The sequence below is a fragment of the Pseudopodoces humilis genome, chromosome 8, assembly GCF_049639895.1.
Source record: "Pseudopodoces humilis isolate 2021_Gansu_Grassland_sample_001 chromosome 8, ASM4963989v1, whole genome shotgun sequence".
Classification (NCBI taxonomy): domain Eukaryota; kingdom Metazoa; phylum Chordata; class Aves; order Passeriformes; family Paridae; genus Pseudopodoces; species Pseudopodoces humilis.
This window is the reverse complement of record NC_142207.1, coordinates 33,829,574-33,848,885: the sequence shown is the minus strand read 5'-3', so window position 1 is coordinate 33,848,885 and position 19,312 is coordinate 33,829,574. Positions and strand designations below refer to the sequence as shown.

Here is a 19,312-nt window from a genome sequence, read left to right as displayed (position 1 = left end):
TCCCTGTGAGGGTGGGCAGTCCCTGGCACAGGGTGCCCAGAGAAGCTGTGGCTGCCCCTGGATCCCTGGAAATGTCCAAGGCCAGGCTGGACAGGGCTTGGAGCAACCTGGGCTAGTGGAAGGTGTCCTGCCCATGGCTGGGTGCTGTAGATGGTCTTCAAGGTCTTTTCCAACCCAAACCATTCTGTGGTTCTGTGAGGAGACACAGAGTTGGTACAGAGGCAAACATGCCCTGTTCCCTGCTGTACACGAGTAATGGGACATCTCTCTGCCAGAGTGGGAGAATAATAAAGACAATAAGTATGCTGTGCTCTCAGTTTTCAAAGCCAAGAATGACTGCTTGGAGCTCATTCCCTCTCCACATCTCGTTTCCTTTGGCCTGTAATCTGTGTAAGCATTACCTGTTACTGCTCCTCTGTTTTCACTCCAAGTGCAGTACAAAGTTTCATGCCCTGATGAATATGTCATATTGTTTCCTTTTTATGGGATGAAATAAAGCTGTTAAATAAGAGCCAGCAAAGAGCCAGTTTCCGTTCTCGCTCACCCTGGAAGTCTTTTTAGCAGAAGGAGCTGAGCATCAGCTCCTCTGGAACGGTGGGGCATAGGGAAAGCCTTTTGGAAGAAAATCGAGGTTAAGGAGGAGGACGTCCCTGTTGTGGGTAATGAGTGGAAACGAAGCAGAAGCTGGGAGCCTCTGGAATAGCTTGGCCAGCTGGAAAGTTTCAGAGCTCTGGCTGCTGCCATCTACTGTGGAAACCTGCCCCCACCTGGAGCTGCAGCATTCCTGCCTTCCCAGCCCAGGGACTGAAATCTGAACATTTCTGTCTGTGTGCTGTCTGAAGAACAGCTCTGCCCGATGAAGTACTGAAATCATTTCCCAGGCCAGCTGGTAGGAAATCATGGTTATAAGTCTATCAGGGAATTACAGTTTAATCGCAGCCTGTAGCAGAAAGACTGCACTAGAGTTTAGTATTTTACATGAAAGGCTGCTATTGAAAAAATGTTACCCTGCACTTCAATAGATCTTTGCTGCCAACTGCAAGCAGTTTGGGCTCTGTGGAGCTGGCAGAGTTCATTGGTGACAGACTAAGAGCTGGCATTAAAATGTGTGCCAGTGCATAAAGGAAACACACCCAAGGGGGTTTTTAAAACAGCCCAAGAGAGGCAGGCAGAGGGGTGGGAGGGAAGAGAGCAGGCAGGAGAGCTGGGTCCTGCTCAGAGTCTGGGCTGAGAGGGGAGAGGTGAAGGGACCACGCTTTTTCCTCTTTGGAAAGATGTTTTATAGGCAGTGAGCAAACATTGATGGCATTCTTCTGCCAGCCAGTCAGCAAATAGCTTGAGCAAAGGAAAGGGGCAGAGCAGCTCCTGTGGGTCTCACAAGCCCTGTGAGAACTGGTAGCTGGTTTTGTTTGCCTAACAGCTAAAGTGATTACTTCTGCCACTCAGCCTGAGAAAGTTCCTGGGGCTCCTGGGGACTCCTTCCCATGAAATAATGGCAATTACCATGGTCCTGATCAGAAATGGGGCAAGGGGAGAAGAGGAAGCTGTTTGGGAGGAATGAGTAATTCCTGGTACACTCCCTTTGCTCAGCCTTTAAATTCTTCATATCCATGATCATTGGCAGCTCAAAACAAAAAAACAAAACAAACAAGAAAAAACAAACCAAAAACAAAACTACAAAAAAAACTACAAAAAAAACCAAAATAAAAAGGAAAAAGGCCCAACCAGTATTCTTTGTGAGTATTTTTTGTATTGTTGAAAATTGAGCCCTGAGATGTTAAATACAAAATCAGAAAGAAAAGCCTACTTTACAGGAGAAAGGTGAAAAGAAAGTCTACATTTTCCCTGACATGTTGTACTTAAGTAAATACAGCATAAATAAGGTCATGGAAGGCTCTTCTGCTAATTTTCTCAGCAGCTGCAGAACTGTGGGCTGTTTGTAACTATGCCTCTGAAATAAGTCCTTTCCTTTTGATACTCAGGTTTCAGGGTTTCTGAAGCAGTCTCTTTTAAGTTTTGTTCTCTGCTAGCTTTCCCAGTCTCTGTTTATGTGTTGTGAGCAGCCTTACTGGATTTTGTGGAGCAGGGTGCCCATGGAAAGAGGTGAGCAGCTGCTCAAAACACAGGCAGAGACAGCTCAGGGCCAGAATAAGGTTATTTCTTTACAGGAATTATTTTTCACCTAGTCAGGTGGCCTCGTTGTACAAACTCCTGCTCTTTATGGAGTAAGTCTCTAAACCAACTCTATCACCCATCTTCCATGAAATGTAATCGGTCTGAGCTGCAGAATTTTGTTTTCTGCCCGGTAGGGCATGGATTTTGTTCTGTGATTTCAATGGGTGTTCTATCCATGCTAGAAATGCAGTTGCATGTCTTCTCTTAGAGTGTCAGGAGCTGGGTCTGATCAGCCTCTCCATCACAGTACCACTTCACAGAACTGGGATGAGGATGGAGGGTGAAACTGAACCTGCTAATTATGCAGCACTTGAAGGTATGCAGGATGTGAAGGTACATTCTCAGCAGCTCTCTGTCTTCCTCACTTTACTCACTTTAATCCAAAGGCCATAGGAGTTGAAAAGGTTTCATTGTTGACAGGTCAAGTTCTCAAGAAATTTTATGTATCAGAGTAACCATTTCATATTTGCTTTTTTTTTTTTTGCGTGTATGTGCGTGTGTGTTTGTATAGATGAAAATAATTGTTCAGTGAGTTGTTTGGATTTGCCTCTGCTGCTCCAGATGTTACTGTTAGAATCTGTTAATCAGAAAATATACATGCAAGAAGCTTTTCCCTTTCTGTGTTCTGTAGAAGACTGTACTACTTCTAATAATATACCTGCTAGATCTTTCAGTAGTTGAACTGAATGCAATGTCACCAAGATGGGAACAAATAAAATCTCCTGGTACAAGTAGTCATTAGTTGTAAAAATGAATAATAGAAGAAAAATGTATTTCTTTTAGTAGAAGAATCTATTTCTCTGCTTCTGGATTTGCTTTAACTTGTGAATTGATTTTGCTTTATTATTAGGATGAATGCCAGGTGTTCTTATTGTACCCTTTGCTTCTGTTAATACTCTTTTAAAATAGTCCTGAGTAAGCAGGAAACTTTGATCATTAACAAGACCTCTAGAGTTTATCTGTTTGTCTAATCACTTCTATTTCCCAGTACTGGAAGACTTAGTGCTTGGAGGCAAATGAATTTGAGCCAGGCACAGCTCTGAGACAGAAAATTTCAGGGTTGGATTAGGAATTTACACAAAAATCCTCTCATTTTGCATCTGTATCTCTTGGACTTGGGTCCTGACTGTGGTCATATGTGTTGCCTCACAAATGCAATGAAAACTTATTTATTTACCAGAAATATTTATCAAAATCTCAACCTGGAGGAATTATTAGATTTCACTGTAAGGTTGTGGTTTACATTTAGATTTTTTTTTCCCCTCACTTTATCTCCTTTTGACTAATTCTCACCAGTTTGAAATGTGAAATATCACCATTTATATCACTGATTATTAAAATTAAAACAAACAAAAAAGGCTCCAGACTTTCAGTCATGTGCACATATATGGAGTGCATTCATCCACATCACTTTAAGCTTTAGTAAATTTTCTAGTTTACATGGAAACTTGCTATCTCTGAGGTGCCACATATGCACAAGCTGGACTCCAAATATTCCATTTTAGGATGTGAAATTTCAATTGTTGTAGCACTTGTCTCATGCTTCAGTTTGAGATCCAAAATCCATTGGGTGGAAATGTTCTTCAGGCTGTTCATACCTTTGAAAAATCCCATCCATTGTAGGTCTGTATCACAGTAGATGTGCTCTGGGTTTATTGATTCAGCTTCTGTTGTGAAAGCAGCTGAGGAAACCAGCCCAAACTAGAAATGAGACCAAGTTCTTCATCAAAACCTTCCCCACAATGAGGAGCTGTTTGGGATTAGAATCCCAGTTCATGCTCATTATAGAAATAGTCCTTTTCTGCACTCAGAGCTGACATTTCCCTGAACTTTTTCAAATTAGGATATGGGGATGTGGTTTGAACTCATTGTTAGGACGGTTTTAAGGGCTTCGTTCTTATGCAGACAGATGTGATGCAGTGAATTTCACTGGCTTTAGAGCAGCTTGACAGAGGGAAAAATTAATTTCCTACCAAATCTGATCTTTACCAGAACCTGCCTTTAGCAGCTGACTTGTCTGTTTTGTACTTTGTGGCTTTGTGTTAAGATTTGTTTGTACAATGTCATTATGTACAAACTCTTCCAGAGAGAATGTTGGGTTTTTTTTTCTTTCTCGTAATTAAAACAGTAAGAATTAATGATGGACTGGGGAGGCTTGGTGTCTCTGCAGTAATGAAGTGGACTGCTTTCTGTGGCTAAGAAAAAAATAAGTTAATACAGTGATTATTTTGGTCTGAACTAAGTCCTGTTGTAAAAGATAGAAGTACTAAAAATGTGTTAGACATGGAAAAAAATCACAACCCAGAACAGTAAACACATTGCAACTAAGTAGTATAGCTTCGATTCTAGTGCTCAGCTAATTACAAGAGAAAATATGATCATTTCTTTCAAAATTTATCTTTCTCATGCCATTTTTATCCCTTTTCTTTTTACTTTTTCCTTCTTTTTATTTTTCTTGTAATTATTTTTTTTTCTCCTCTTTTTTCCCACCTGGGAATATTTAAACAAAAGTTACAGTCACTTCTGCTGGCTTTGCTGAACCACATCCCTCTGCCCAAACCAGCAAATTCTGCCCCTCCCTGCCTTTCATTTGCAGTTCTTCAGCTCTCACCATTCCCAGAGGGACCAAGGCACCTCTCAGGGAGCTGCTGGGGCTGCAGGATAAAGCCCAGCCCAGAGCCAGGGGTGCCCAGGCGAGGAGAGGAGAGAAGCTGGGGAAAGGGGCAGTGATTGCCCTGCTTGTGTCATCAGGGAATAGCAGCTTGCTGAGAGTTTGGGTTTGTTTTTGAGAAACCCCTTAAATGCTGGCAGCTCAGGCTGTTTGTATTTAAAGTTTTGTCCCTTTTGTTTGTGAAAAGTATTCGTGCCTCACTCTCCCAAGAACAGCGTCTCTGACTGAGTCACGTTGCCTTGGAAGCACAGCAACGTGGAAAGGTGGAGTCACTGACTTTGGACTTGCAGGATCAGCTAAAAATTGAGATATCTTATGCTGTTTTATGTTTTATGTTATGAGCCTAGCAGAGGGATTATGTGTTACAAATTTTTCCTTAATGATTTGTAGTTAATTTAAGAATATATGGAAAAGTCCTTCTATGGAGACAGATCCTGACTTCCCTCTGCCTTGGATTCAATGCAGCACCCATCATTCTCAGGTTTTCCTACAAGCCATGCTGAAAGTCCTGTTCTAACTGTGTCCCTCCTGCATGTCATCATGCAATCTCATCCGTGGCTTTATGTCCATTCCCTTTCCCATGGCTGTGTGTTGAACCCACAGGACACATCTGGGTTTCCTGTCCTGGGGCTGAAATCCCCCTGTCCATTCAGCAGACTCGATGTCTTCTCATTCTCCTGCTGAATGAGAGCTGGTTTTCACTCCCATCTGCTCCCTTGTTGTTTCACACAGCTTCTGGAATTATATCATTCATTCTCCTTTGCTGCTGTTAATTCCTTCATAAGAAATGTGTCAACCCAAATTCCTACTTAAAATATGTGCGCTGAAATGTTTCCAAAACTTTTGGTGCTTGCTAGGCCAGCTGCTTATTGTGATGTACCTGTTTGTTCAACACAGACCAAGACTCTGCTGTTTGGGTGTTGGAAATGCAAACACAAACATTAATATTGCTCTGGGATCCTGTTTTCCTTGGCAGAGGAAGGAGGCCTGGCACTGCGGGGCCACCAGATAGAAATTATCCATTGACACTATGAATGCTACAGCAGATATTAGAATAGAATGAAAAGATAAACTCTTAGATCTTTCAGGGGGAAGTTTGAGAGTCAGATGTTTGGGGAATGTCTTTCTCTGAGTCTTCTTGCAGCTCCATGCTGTTGCCCACGGTTGTGTTGTAAACCCCCAATCCTCAGGGGAATTCTGAAATCTCCACCTCCACAAGCTCTTCTGATTTCATTTAAACCAAAACCAGAGAAGTTTTCCCTCACTATCTCTGAGGCTGGGGGTACAGGGTGGGTCAGGCATCTTAGGAAAGCCTAAGCTGGCTCTAAAGCAAAGGCTGAGGTTGGATGCAGCCCAGATGTTTTAGCCTCCGATGTAGCTGTGGAGCCTGGAAACACCACAGGGAAGGACACTGGATCTGCACCCAGCTGGCCAGTCCTGTTTGGGGCACTGCAGAGTGCCACAGGCAGGTCACTGGATATTCCTGTGTCCCCTTCCATCTGCAGTGGTCACTGTCCTGTAGAACTCACCTTGCAGAAATGATGATATCCCCAGCCACAACAAGGTGCTCTAAAGCTTACCAGAGAACAACTTACTCCTCCCCAAGGATCTCTACCTGAACCAACCAAAAGTCCCCTGTGGACTGTGGAGGGCTGGAGAACAGCTGGTTTTGAGGGCTTTAGGTCCCTTTCCACCACTGAGTTCTCTCTGAAGGCCCTGGTGCGTCATGCTGTTGCTGCAGGTGCACTGCTATCCAGCTCGAAATCCTACTGCAGACGCATCCAGGACAAAAGGCACAGGTTCATTTTGCTTTGCTGGGATGCTGGGCAATCTGTGTGGCAAAAGGAATGGAAACAGAAGCAGCCAGACTCTCCAAGACAGCCTGAAGGCAGGTTGTCCCTGGCAGTCTCCCTTGTGGACTCTCAGCTGTTTAATAATGCCTTGAGCCTACAGTGCCTTTTTTTTTCCTTTGGTGGGAGTACTAATCACAGTCTCATCTATCTGGATGCCTATTTTTATGAAACTCATACAAAGATAATATCTTTGAGACCTTTTCTCCCCTGTCCAATCTGAATAAATTCAACCAACATTTTGAAAAGCTATTGCAAGGGAAACTGAAGGGAGACACAGAGATTGCAATGAGGGTAATTTCCATTGAAAACCAGCCTAAGTCAAAAAAGTTCTAAGAAAACTCAAGCCCTTACACATATCTTTCTTTTACAGGAAATTGCTTCCTTTCCATTTTTTAAGGGAGATTTAAGTAACCATCCAGCCCTGTCCTGAGGGGGAAAAGCCAGCACTACATAAACACACTTTGGGCCTTATTTTATGGAGGGCAAACCTCACATAGCTCTGATAGCTGCCACCTGCTTCTGCTGAGGTGTAAGCTCCTGCTCAGGACAGAGACTATACTGGAGCACCTTCAGACCACAAACTGGACCACTCTGGCACATCCAGGACAGCAAGCCTGGCATATCCTTCTGATCATCCCTGTAAGAGCAGCAATCAGTCCCTCAGTACTCCAGAAGGTTCACCTTTACTTGTCATACAGCTGCATTTCATGTCTTGCTATGAGCTGGGATTACAGCCAACATAAGAGACACAATTCTGCCAATGTTAAACACTGAAAAATCAAGGCCAAAGTCTCTTTCTTAAAAAAAAAAAAAAGAAGAAAAAGTTAGAAATACTTACTGGGTTCTGTTCTTATTTGCCTTTTGGCCTTCCAGACATCAGGGTATACTTTAACACTGTGTACATGCTCACCCATTCTTTGATTTTGGTTTAAATGAAATCAGAAGAGCTTGTGGAGGTGGAGATTTCAGAATTCCCCTGAGGATTGGGGGTTTACAACACAACCGTGGGCAACAGCATGGAGCTGCAAGAAGACTCAGAGAAAGACATTCCCCAAACATCTGACTCTCAAACTTCCCCCTGAAAGACCTAAGAGTTTAGTTCATCTTTTCAATCTATTCTAATATCTGCTGTAGCATTCATAGTGTCAATGGATAATTTCTATCTGGTGGCCCCGCAGTGCCAGGCCTCCTTCCTCTGCCAAGGAAAACAGGATCCCAGAGCAATATTAATGTTTGTGTTTGCATTTCCAACACCCAAACAGCAGAGTCTTGGTCTGTGTTGAACAAACAGGTACATCACAATAAGCAGCTGGCCTAGCAAGCACCAAATGTTTCCCATTCCTGAGTACCTCCTGTCCAGAGGGGACCATGGCTATCATGAGTTTGAGGCCAGGTAATCTGTCACAGACATTCCCACCCAATTTCCCACAGGAATTACCTCTCTCAGTAGTTTTCCTGAAGACAGGGTCTCTCTGACCCCTTTAGTAGTCTCTGCCCTTGAGTGTCATTCAGCAATTCAAGCAAGGATGATCCATCATCTCGTGGGTTGGGGTGTGCTGGTCTGCAGCTCCCCAGAGCAGCTGCAGGAAGCCCTACCTTCTGTTCAGGATAACTGGATGTAAATTGGGCTTTGCATTCTTTCTTACAGTAGAACTTCATGCCTTTGTGATCAATGAGGCCCCCTGGAACTCTTTGGAAAAGCAGTTCTGTGAGCAGAAGAGCTGCTGAGAGCTGGTTGCCTGTGATTTATGGCTCGTGATTAGGTTATCTGGAATTTAATATGTTCCTAGTGCTAGTTAAAGTATCCTCAATAATGTCTCTCTCTTATGTGGAGTCTCTTGTGCCCAAGAAAGATAGCGATCACAATTGCAGGAAAATATTACAGCCTTACTCCTCTCCTTGCCTACCTGCTTTTAGGAAACTCAGAAGAAATTTCTGAGGCAAGTGTAGTGTCAAATCAGGTTGAAAACACTCATAAACTCTCAGAGACAGACAGAAAAATAAATATGCATGTCACAGCTGCATCAGCCTGATTTCTTAGGGAGCCAAGCGTGGCAAAGGAGCGGCAAAAGAAAGTAAATGTCAATTCCAATGAAAACAGTAGTGGTCATGTGTGAGCAGATGAGGTACAGCTTCTGACAAGCTCTCACTGTCATTTATTCTGTCTGTGCTTGGCTAGGAATTTATCAATGAGTATTTCTGGAATCTGGGGTTGGAAGTGCAGCGTGCCATAAATAATGTAATAAAATAGTGATGTTATTGTGGTGAGATTTGGAGAGGTTGTGAGGGTTTACCGGGGAGGCAGAGCCAGAATTACATATGTGTGTGTTATAATCCAGTCAGAATAAATTCATAGCAGTCCATGTGTGATCCCAGACATGCTCACCCACCTCAGTGCCTCTAGAAAAGCTCTTTCCATCAGTCCATAACACCTGGTGGGCAGCTTTTATTGACCTGATTGTTTTATCCTCTCCTCAGAGACAACTTGATTCTCCCTGCCTTGCTCCTAAAGAACCCTCACTGTAAATACCTTCTTAAAGGTATTTCTGTTGTGGGGTCATGTTGTGCCTCTGCCTATGTTCTAACCAATGTGCTTCAGTCAGGGTAGAGAAATATTTTGAACCTGGTGCATGTTAGTTTTAATTGGAGAGAAGAAAAAACGCAGCATGATTGGGTCCTTGGGGAAATGGTGATTTTTGACAGCTGATCCTTTGAAAAACCTCAGCAGTTTTAAAGAGAGAAAACTGTGAATGAAGCAGCCAAGAGATGGAGGAACAGCTGAAAAAATTCCAGCCAAGAGAGTGTGGGAGCTGTGGTCAGAGATTTCTCATGTTTGGGTCTGATCCAAATGAACCAAGAGCAGTGTGAGACTTTTCTACTCACTGCAATAATTTTTCTATTAGCAGACCCTTTTAGGAATCGTCTCATTTCAGTACTAAGAAGAAGATGGTTCCTGTGTCTATTTGTCAGAAACAGTTTGGGCACATTTGAGTGTTGGACCAATAGCCTGAAGCATGGAAATGCTGCTGCAGAATTGCAGGAGGAACAGGGACACCCCCTTAGCCAGGGTGTCGGTGGCTGATGGCCAGAAGGTCTTGGTCACAGGTTAGAGGAAAAGGCTGAAGCCTCTTGAAAGCCCTTTGGCTACTCCTGGCCATGTCCTGTGTGAATTCCATAGCCAGGGCTATCAGTTTGGCATCATAAATCACAGGAAAAAAATCATGGCTATAGTTTAGAGTGAGAGGCAAAAGGTGATGGGGTCATAGCTGAGGAGAAAGCTCAAGTGTGAGTCTTCTTTGAGAAGACTTGGGATTTTAGAGGAGCCCAGGGCTGCTGGGTGTCCTCTGCTTCCCCAATGAATAACTTTGCCAACAGTTAAAATCCATTTCAGCTTGATTTGTACATTCCATCTGGGTGCTGTGCAGTGGTAGCAGCACTGACCCAAGGCTTGAACCTGTCTCAGTTGTAATTGGTGGAAAAACTCCTTTAAATTCAGAAAATCAGGTATTAAGACACTTAAAATGTTACTATCAGTGGAAATACACCTGCCCTGATTGCTCTGTGTTCCACTCAGGTCACATGTTTCAGCTCAGCAGCTCTCAAAATTTCCAATATATTCACCACCCACATGCTCAGATCTTGAGATGTCAAAGTCATGAGTGCTTTTATTTCTTTTCAAATAAGTCGTGGTATCCCTGGCTCTGGAGACAACCTAACAAATAAGTAGCTGTAGCTGAAGTATTTGCTGTAGCTGGGAACTGTACAGAGATCAATTAAAACACTCAGTTCACGCTCACTGAGAAGTTTCTCAGATTTGGGTACTAAAATCTCCAGAGCTGGGATTCACCTCAAAATAAATGGATTTCAAAAGCTTGATATTACTTCAAATATTCCTTGATATTACTGTCAGATATTCAGACTTTTCTGGGATCTAGGGAAAAAAAAAAAAAAAAGAAGAAAAGTTTTGTTTAGAGGCCATGATAAAAGATTCTATTTAGATTTTTACTACTTTAGAAGTAGTTTCTCCCCTATGCAGGATTGTGGTCCCTTCGTAGATCTTCAGAGCCCCTTTACAAGAGGAATTGAATTATTTAGCAGGTTTCTCCAGCCATTATCAGAGAGCACACTCTGTTTATGTGGCTGGCCTCTCCTGTTCTGTCACTGTCATAAGCTACTCAATTAGAAAAGGGAGAAAAAAAAACCCCTATGTAATGGGTAACTATGGTTACCTGTGATGTGGGTTTTTAAGAAGTGCTCAGAAACCTAGTGGCAACAGAGTTTCGAAGTTCAAAGCTGTAATTTATTCAAGAACTCTCTTGAATCAGAGTATCAAAAGCATTTAGAATAGATTCAGAACATTTTCTTTTGTGGAACGGTATTGCAGTCCTAGCAGAAGCCGGTGTGCAGGCAGACTGCTTGCTCTGCTCACGTGGTGAGAAAATAGGAGAGGGTAAATATGTCCTTGTTCCACTTTTCTCCTGCAGAGCCAAGGTGGTCCTGGCACTGGAATAGCTGGTGAAAGTGGTGGTTTCTGAAAGCAGTGCTTCCATTGTCCTGTTGTTTCCCTGTTTACCCTGAAATGGTGATTTTAGAAGTGGTGAAAATACAGAGCCCCGAAGCTGCATGAGCTTCAGGGGCATCTTTCAAATAAAGGTGCCTACCTCTGAAATCCAGCCCCAGTCATGCTGTTGGCTCAGAAATGAAAATAAAATCCTCCATGCCTAATTTAATGAGGACACAGGGTAGTGCTAACAGCTTTGAGTTGGACTGAAAGTGCCCTGTGAAACATATGTCTTGAGGTATAAGATCTCCCCTCTCGGATGGTTCAGGGGGATCAGTGGAATTCTGTACATATTTGCCTTCTGCAAAGCAGGGAGCTGTTGTGGGCTCTTCCTGTGGGATTTTTGTCTGAACACACAAGACAGTGCCACCACAGTGTTCCCTGTCTGCCCCCTGGGCATTGCCCAAGAGAAGGGGAAAGTCATTTCAGCAGTCCAAAAACACTGTCTCAACCAAACCAGGCAAGTACACAGGGTGCAGGAAAGACCTGTTTTTGTCACATATTTCATTATCATAGCATGAATCATGAGATGAATACTGGAAAGCTTTGCATCCATGACATGCCAGTTTATCAGCACTCTTCCAGTGGAAAATCACCTGCTACAGGGTCAGGAGTCATTTCCCAAGGAAGCTGTCCAGAAAATGTCTGTAATTAAGAGAAGACATTGGACTCAACCCCCTGTTAGATGTTTGCTGGGTCCCACCTTCACACAGGTGGTTTTGCTTTGCCCTGAGTTCATTTCCTTGCAGGCCAGCAGAGAAACTCTGAAGGGCCTGAATGCTTCCCCCAGTTCCTCCTGTTTAGCTGACTTGAAGCACACAGCATGTAATTTGTTAAGGGTGCATAAAACTGGGGGTGTTGCAGTTCAGGCAGGTGCAGGGCATGGCCATGAAAGGTCAGGGTATGGTATGGCTTGAAGTGTTGGAGAGTTTCCAGTGCTTGCACTGGGGCTGTGCTTGTTCTGAACCTGAGGGAAGACTGTGCTTGTATCTGTTAATCTGGAGGTTCCTTATTAATAGGCTGCACACTTCATTGATTTTTAATTAATTTCTGAAGAGACACAGAGGATAAGTGCTGCACCCCACAGACATCTCTGTACTTATTGCAGTCCACATCTCTATTGATTGCCTGCCTAAGGAGCAGAAGTAATCCATTTTAAATACACTTTCTTGGAGAGACTGAATGCACTGCACAGTACACTCTCCCGACTGTAATTGCATTGGCAAGAGGTCAGTGCCTGGCTAGGGGAGAAGTAGCCCATTGTTCAGATTTGCTGCTATGGGCTTCCTTCCAGGAAAGCCAAGTGATCTCCTTGATGGGCAGTTTGGAGCTACAGGATCAGGAAAGCGCTGGTCACAGCTCCCCCATTACAGCTGCACTCTTTTATAGGCTGCTTTTAGCCCTCCTGCCTCCTCAGGGGAAGGAGCTGGAGCTGGTCTAACTGAAGCCATTTATGTAAAGGAGAAGAATGGCATTCAAAGAGCCTGTTCAAACCAATACCTGTCTTTGGTTGCCACTTTGAAAAGCATCAAACACTTTCCAGGAGTATGTGATCCACTGGGAACTGAAACCCAAAGTCTCCCCAAATCAGCAGACAGGTATGTTCCTTCTGCTGACAAGTGTAGCACAGATTACTATGATTTTCTTTTGAAATTGCAATTTGGAACAGCCTGTGTCATAAGGACTGTGATCCTGCCAGTCTCTAAACTGTTGTTACTTTGCAGTAAATGTTATTGCCCGGCAAGGAGAGTTTTGCAGTGATAAGTTTGTTATTTAAGGCAGTTAGTGCTTGTTTAAAGGCCTCTCTCACAGAAAAAGGTGGTGCAATGATACACTCATTGTAAGCACAGCTGTGAGCTGCAATTTCCCTCTCCTCTTTGGGCTGCAGCCCCCTGAGCTGTGGTTTTCTTCAGAGCTGGGAGAACATCCCTTTGGGAATAAGGAGAGTAGCACAGTCTGTCCACACAGCCCAGGAGGCTGGGACACCTGGTCTAGGTGAAGGGGTAACACATGCAGTATGACCCAGCTGGCATAGGAGAGCACCTTGCACCCAGCTGTCTCAAGAAAGCACCTGAGTTAATTGCAAAATGGAGATTAATCACAACTCCACAGCTCCCTCCCTCAGAAATCTCATGCTTGGGAATGAACTTTGCAGCAGCTGCACAGACATGGCTGTAGGTGGGACCAGAACTCAGAGTCACACCCAGTATGGCCAGTATTGAAATATGTACCTGGTCTGCATCTTATTGCTTAGACTACTTAATATATTTATGTAACATCTTTCATCAGAAGAATGTGAAGTGCTTCACAGACTCTTTACATTCAGCACCAACTAATCCAGAAAGCTGCATAATTTGAGGGAGCCTGGGAGACAATCCATCTTTCCACAGGAGTTCAGACAAAGGACGTGTTTGATGATGCAGTGGAACAAAATCCCCTTCTGGTGTTACCTGAGGAGCTTCAGCACCAACCCAGGACAGAGAGCTTTATTTCAAAGGCCCCACAAGCTCAGAATTGAGAACCAGTCAATTCAGCAGTGACCCACTTATCTGTGCCAGGAGGGGGTGAGATGACATTCCTGAGATGTTAATTTAGGATTGGATTGTGTCTGGGCCCATCAAAATGTCTGCTCAGTCCAGTCAATTAAGTATTGAAATGTCATAAACTTATGAAATTGCTTCTCCTCTCACTTTTTTTCTTCTCTTTCTCCCTTTATGAGTCACCTGTCATTGTGGAATAGACTGCATTTCCCCTGTAATTCTCATCTAATCAGCCTCATAGCCTCTTTCCTTTCACTTTGGCTTCTTGAGTTTGTTCTGACCTGTTGTGCTTTTGCAGCACCTTTATTTTGTGTCCTGGGATGGAGTTTAGCAGTGTAGTAAATCAGGCTTTTGGACTCCTATTTCTGGAACAGATAAACAGCAGCTGCCACATGGTGCAAAGCAAATATCTGATGCTGACTTCTTTTTATCCAGACTTGTTCTTCTGATGTGCAATTGCCAGGGGTAGTGTGTGTCCTCCTGTGGTTGGTATGAAGCCAACTCATGCCAGTTTTGTGCTTCAGCTGAGCCAGCCCACCTGTGAGCAGACAGAATCTGTACTTCTGGGTGAGCCACAAGTGCAGAGATGTAGGTCTGACCTGAGTTCAAAATACCACCTCTCTTTGCTCTTGCTCAAGTTACCTGTGCAGGAGTTTGGTTGCCTTTCCATAGGGACAATTATCCAGCTGCACTGGGATCCCATCTCTTGAGTCAGGTACAGATAGTCCTGGTCTTGCTTCTGTGTACTCTGAACTGTTTAGTCTGAAAAAGATTCAGCAAAGTCATGGCAGGACTGTGAGGACAATGCTGTTATCAGCAGTGTCCCCTCTGATCGTGTCACAGCTGCCCAGGTGGCAGATCTGGCAGAGTTTCTGTCCTCTGGTGCTGCTCAGGTGGACAGGACTAAAGCAGCTGTAGGCAAACCCAGATAGTTATATCAGCTTTGTATCCTAAATGCATCTGAAGATGGCCAGCTTGAGCTAAAAGCACTTTTACCCTGAGATACAGCTTGCTACACATTAATAGCACATTGCTTCAAACTTAAACTGGAGAGAAGTGAAACTTTGGGAGAGCTTGTCAAGTGAGCAGGAGATGGAAGAAACACATTACTACCACATAAACTTTCTTAGTGTGCCCTTTACCAAAGAGACAGAAATTAACTCACCCCTTATAATTGCATTGAACTCCTAAATATTTGGGCTTACAGCACAGCCCAGGGTGCAGGACTGGTTTTCTCTCCTAGCTTCACCAGGGTTGGCAGAACCCCAGACACTTTCAGAAATCCTTGGCAGGTGAGCTGGTGGAGCTTAGTGTGAGGTGTGAGTCCCCAGCTGGGGCTGGCAGCATCCCCCTTGGCTGGGAGGGTGACCTGCAGTGCCAGCTCCCACTGAGGACATCACACCTCTGAGCTGTGCCTTTCAGAGCCAGCCTTCCTCTCCCACAGCTCTCTGCACCAGCAGCAGCCTGGATTGTAACTTTTTTAATCTGTTTATTCTCTATCTCTCTTGATTCTGTTGTATTTCTTCTCACATGTGGATTTCTCAGTCTCCTCTGAGCTGAGCTCCTTGGGGATATTCCCTCACAGGGAGTCCCTCTTATTTCAGTCCTCCAGGTCAGAAGAAAACTCCAAAGCTCGTCAGGATCTCGTTTCTCGTGTTTATTAGGATGTTATCACAAAACTTGGCAGGCTTTTCCAGACTTTTTGCTCAAGTTTAACTCACTACAACCTGGCACATTTTGGCTCTGATGGCACAAAATGGCCCCGAACTGTGCAGCCTTTTTATCTTTATACTTATTCTTATCCAATTAACAATAGAAAGATAGATTATTTTTCTTAATGACCCAATGACCCATCACCTGTGTACTACATTGCAGCATTTTCTATCCAATCACCTACTATTACCCAAAAACCTCTAGAAGAAAATGAAGAAGAAAGAAGAAGGATAAGAGATAACACCCTAAATCCTCCAGCTTGCCTTCTGCTCTCTAAACTAACTTAAACTCTAAACTCTAACTTTTTCACCCAGTGACTTAAGAAAACTCTCTAATCTACACACACTTCTAGCTTTTCTAACTTCAACAGCTGTTTTTATGTATCACCATGAAAACATGGCCATAAATTTCACGTTGTATGAAATCCTGTGTTCTCCTGGATCTCAGAGCCAGCCATCAGAGACAGGGGCACACACTCCGTGTCTCAGACTCCAACACGGATGAGCGTGGATGCTCCTGACAACAAAGGGCACAGTGTTTCCCCTGAAAGTGTATTTAGCCCCAGGCAAAATTACACCTTTTCCATGGGGTATGCAGGGGAAAAGATGATCATTTGAGGCTTTCTACAGTGATTCACGTTATTAAGCAAGTCTTGAGTTATTAGGTAGGTAAGAGAGCGGTCTCCAAGGCTGCAGATTACTGTCCATGAGAATTGAGTTGGACTTGAAATTTCCTTCCTTAATGTACCTGAAGAATGAATTTGATGAATCTGCCACGTGTGCTGGTGAGTGGAAGTTATTATTAAGAAAAAAACAAACAGGCTGCTCTTAATTCTTGGGTGAGATAAGATCAACATGCCCTCAATTTAGGAAAACAATTATATTCAGTGTAGAAAACAACCAAAAATCACACTGAAAATAAAATATTTATAGGGAGGTTTGCTGTGGGCTGGTATTGCTGAAGATCTTGGGGCAGGTGGAGGTCTTTAAACTTTTTAAATTTGATTTGTTCTTGCAAAATGATGTCTTGCAAGACAGAAGACATATGTTAAACTTTAGTCAGTGATTCAACGCTCTGCAGTTCATCTCCAGCAATTATCCCAAAAGGACTTTTTGCATTTCATGACTTACCTGTTTGAATTCTGCCCTGAGTAATGAGTATCTTCTTTCTGGAGATGAAATCCAGGCACCTGAGGGAAAGAGCTTCCAGGCAGGACTCATGCAGTTCAGGGCTTGGCATTCCCTGCGCTGTAGCTGCCACTTTTGAAACAATTCCAGAAGCATCCTCAGCAGGGAGGTGGGACTCCAAAAAAGGGTAGGAAATCAAATTACAGCATCTGAAATAGTCTGTGCTCATACCTCTTACACTCTGAGCTCTACAAATGGAGGCTGTGCTCAAAAGCTTCCCTCAGAAACTGAATTTCCCTCAGAAATTACAGCAGAAAGTACCACTGGTTGTTATAATAAAGTAAGAGAACAGAAAATTATGGCCACAGCTTCAAGGCAGATCTCAGGGGACAAACCCATGATTTGCCAGAAAAATTTCATTTTCCTTTTCCAAAAAATCCTTTTGTTCTCCTATTTCCTCCACCAGCCTAGTTTTGGTGATACTTCCACAGCACTGGAAATTCTAATACGTTATGAACCTAAAGCTAGTTTAGAGTTTAAGCTAGTTTAGAGAGCAGAAGACAAAATGGAAGATTTAGGGTGTTGTCTCTTTTCCCTCTTCTGTCTTCTTCATTTTCTTCTTCTAGAGGTTTTTGGGTAATAGTAGGTGATTGGATAGAAAATGTCACATTGCAGCACACAGGTGGGTCATTGGGTCATTAAGAAAAATAATCTATGTGTCTATTGTTCATTGGATAAGAATAAGTATAAAGATAAAAAGGCTGCACAGTTTGGGGCCATTTTGTGCCTGCAAGGCCAAAGTGAGCCAAAAAGGGCAGGATGAATTGAACTTGAGCAAAAAGTCTGCCAAGTTTTGTGATAACATCCTAATAAACACGAGAAACAAGATCCTGACGAGCTTTGGAGTTTTCTTCTGACCTGGAGAACTGAGATAAATGGAACTCCCTGTGAAGGAATATTCCAGAAGAGCTCAGCCCAGAAAGGACTGAGAAATCCAGGTGTGAGAAGAAGTACAGAAGCAGAATCAAGAGAAAAACAGATTTAAAAAGTTATAGTGATGTTGCTGAGGAGCAGTGCAAGGTGTTGGTGTTTATCTTTCTTGTTCTTGAGAGAGTGTGAGGTTAGTGATGAATAAAATAGAATCTTACTGAATCTAAAATCTAAAATAGAATCTTACTAAATGACACTAAATAATAGCACAACATTAGAATAAATGGAAGTAAATGAATAGAATAAATGTCCTAAAGCATAAGCCTATAGGTTTAAAAAAATGCTTGAAATTACAGACAGTAAAATAAGACCCAAGAGGCATGGTTAAGAATTTGGTTGTATAACTCCTTCAATGAAGGATGTTTTTGTACACATTGCCATCCATTCCTGCCATCCTTAACCAGAAACAGGAGGCTAAAGCCTTGCTACAGGTCATCTGTTTTGATTTTGACAGGAAAAATTCTGTGTTTTCATTTTGCCCAAAAGAAATCTGCAATATTTTCACACTGTTTCAGTGCTGAGAGGTACAAGTTAATCTATTAAAGATTATAATTTCATATGGGCCTGATATATTCTGATGCCAGCAGAATTCCCTCACGAGCTGGTATCACGGTGTGGTTCTTGTGTGACTCACAATGCCTTAGCCCATGAGATTTATTCATCTTTTCTTTCCTAGCAGTTTTAATTCGGTGTCAAAAGACATAATTCTTTTAAAGACTTACAATTCTGATGGTCAAAAGCCAAAAGTACTGACTTGCACTTGGCAGGAGGGTGTGTTTGCTTCAACAAGAGGTGCTTCTAAAGAATAACTTCAGTTGCTTTTATGCCAAAGAGTCCCTGTGTCCTCTTCCAAAACCCCTTCATGTTGACTGCATGAGGTAGTGTTTATGCCAAATGTTCTCCCACGTGTTTGTAAAGCTTTTCCTGGTGTTTGCACTGAAATTTTTCACCTAAAACCAGTTTGGGGCTCCATTTGATGCTTTTTGTGTAGACATCCATGTTCATAGAGTCCTAGAGATGGAAGGGACCTTAAAGCCTTAAAGCCCCTCCAGCTCCACCCCTTGCCATGGGCAGGGACACCTTCCACTATCCCAGGCTGCTCCAAGCATGTTTTAATGTTTTCTCCTCCAAGCCCCATCCATCCTGGCCTTGGACACTTCCAGGGGCAGTCACAGCTTCCCTGTGCCAGGCCTGGGTCCAGAGACCTTGGGAGGCAGCTTGTATGGGGACAGGTACCTGGGAGCTCCTCAGGTACCTGGGAGCTCCTTAGGCTGTGAAGGGATAATAAAATCCGGCCCATGGCACTGAGTAATCTGGTTATTTTAATCACTACATGTGACTCTCTGAATTATCATCTGTATTACGGGATAATATGAGCTCTTTGGTATTCAGCAATGACTTTTTAAAAAATTATCATATATATTGTACAGAGCTAATATATTAAGAGATACCTTAAAGGCAATTGTCAAGTGTGTGATTTCATCTCTAAGTTCTAATAATGGTGGTTAATGTCATAAATGCCTTTTAATGAAATTATAGGCTTGTAACCCTGCCCAACTATCCTTTGTGTGTCATATAATTAATAAGACCAAGCTTTGGTGTTGATCTCAGTGTCACAAAGCATAGTGCAAATTTCCATACTGATGGTAGATGGTTAGTCTCCCATCAGAATAAGAATAAGG

At 43.1% G+C, this 19,312-nt stretch overlaps 1 protein-coding gene across 1 annotated transcript in view; it reads left to right on the top strand.

Annotated features, from left to right (window-relative positions):
• ERBB4 (erb-b2 receptor tyrosine kinase 4) overlaps window positions 1–19,312 on the top strand; it is a 337,006-nt gene that overhangs the window by 285,035 nt on the left and 32,659 nt on the right. The window lies entirely within an intron of this gene.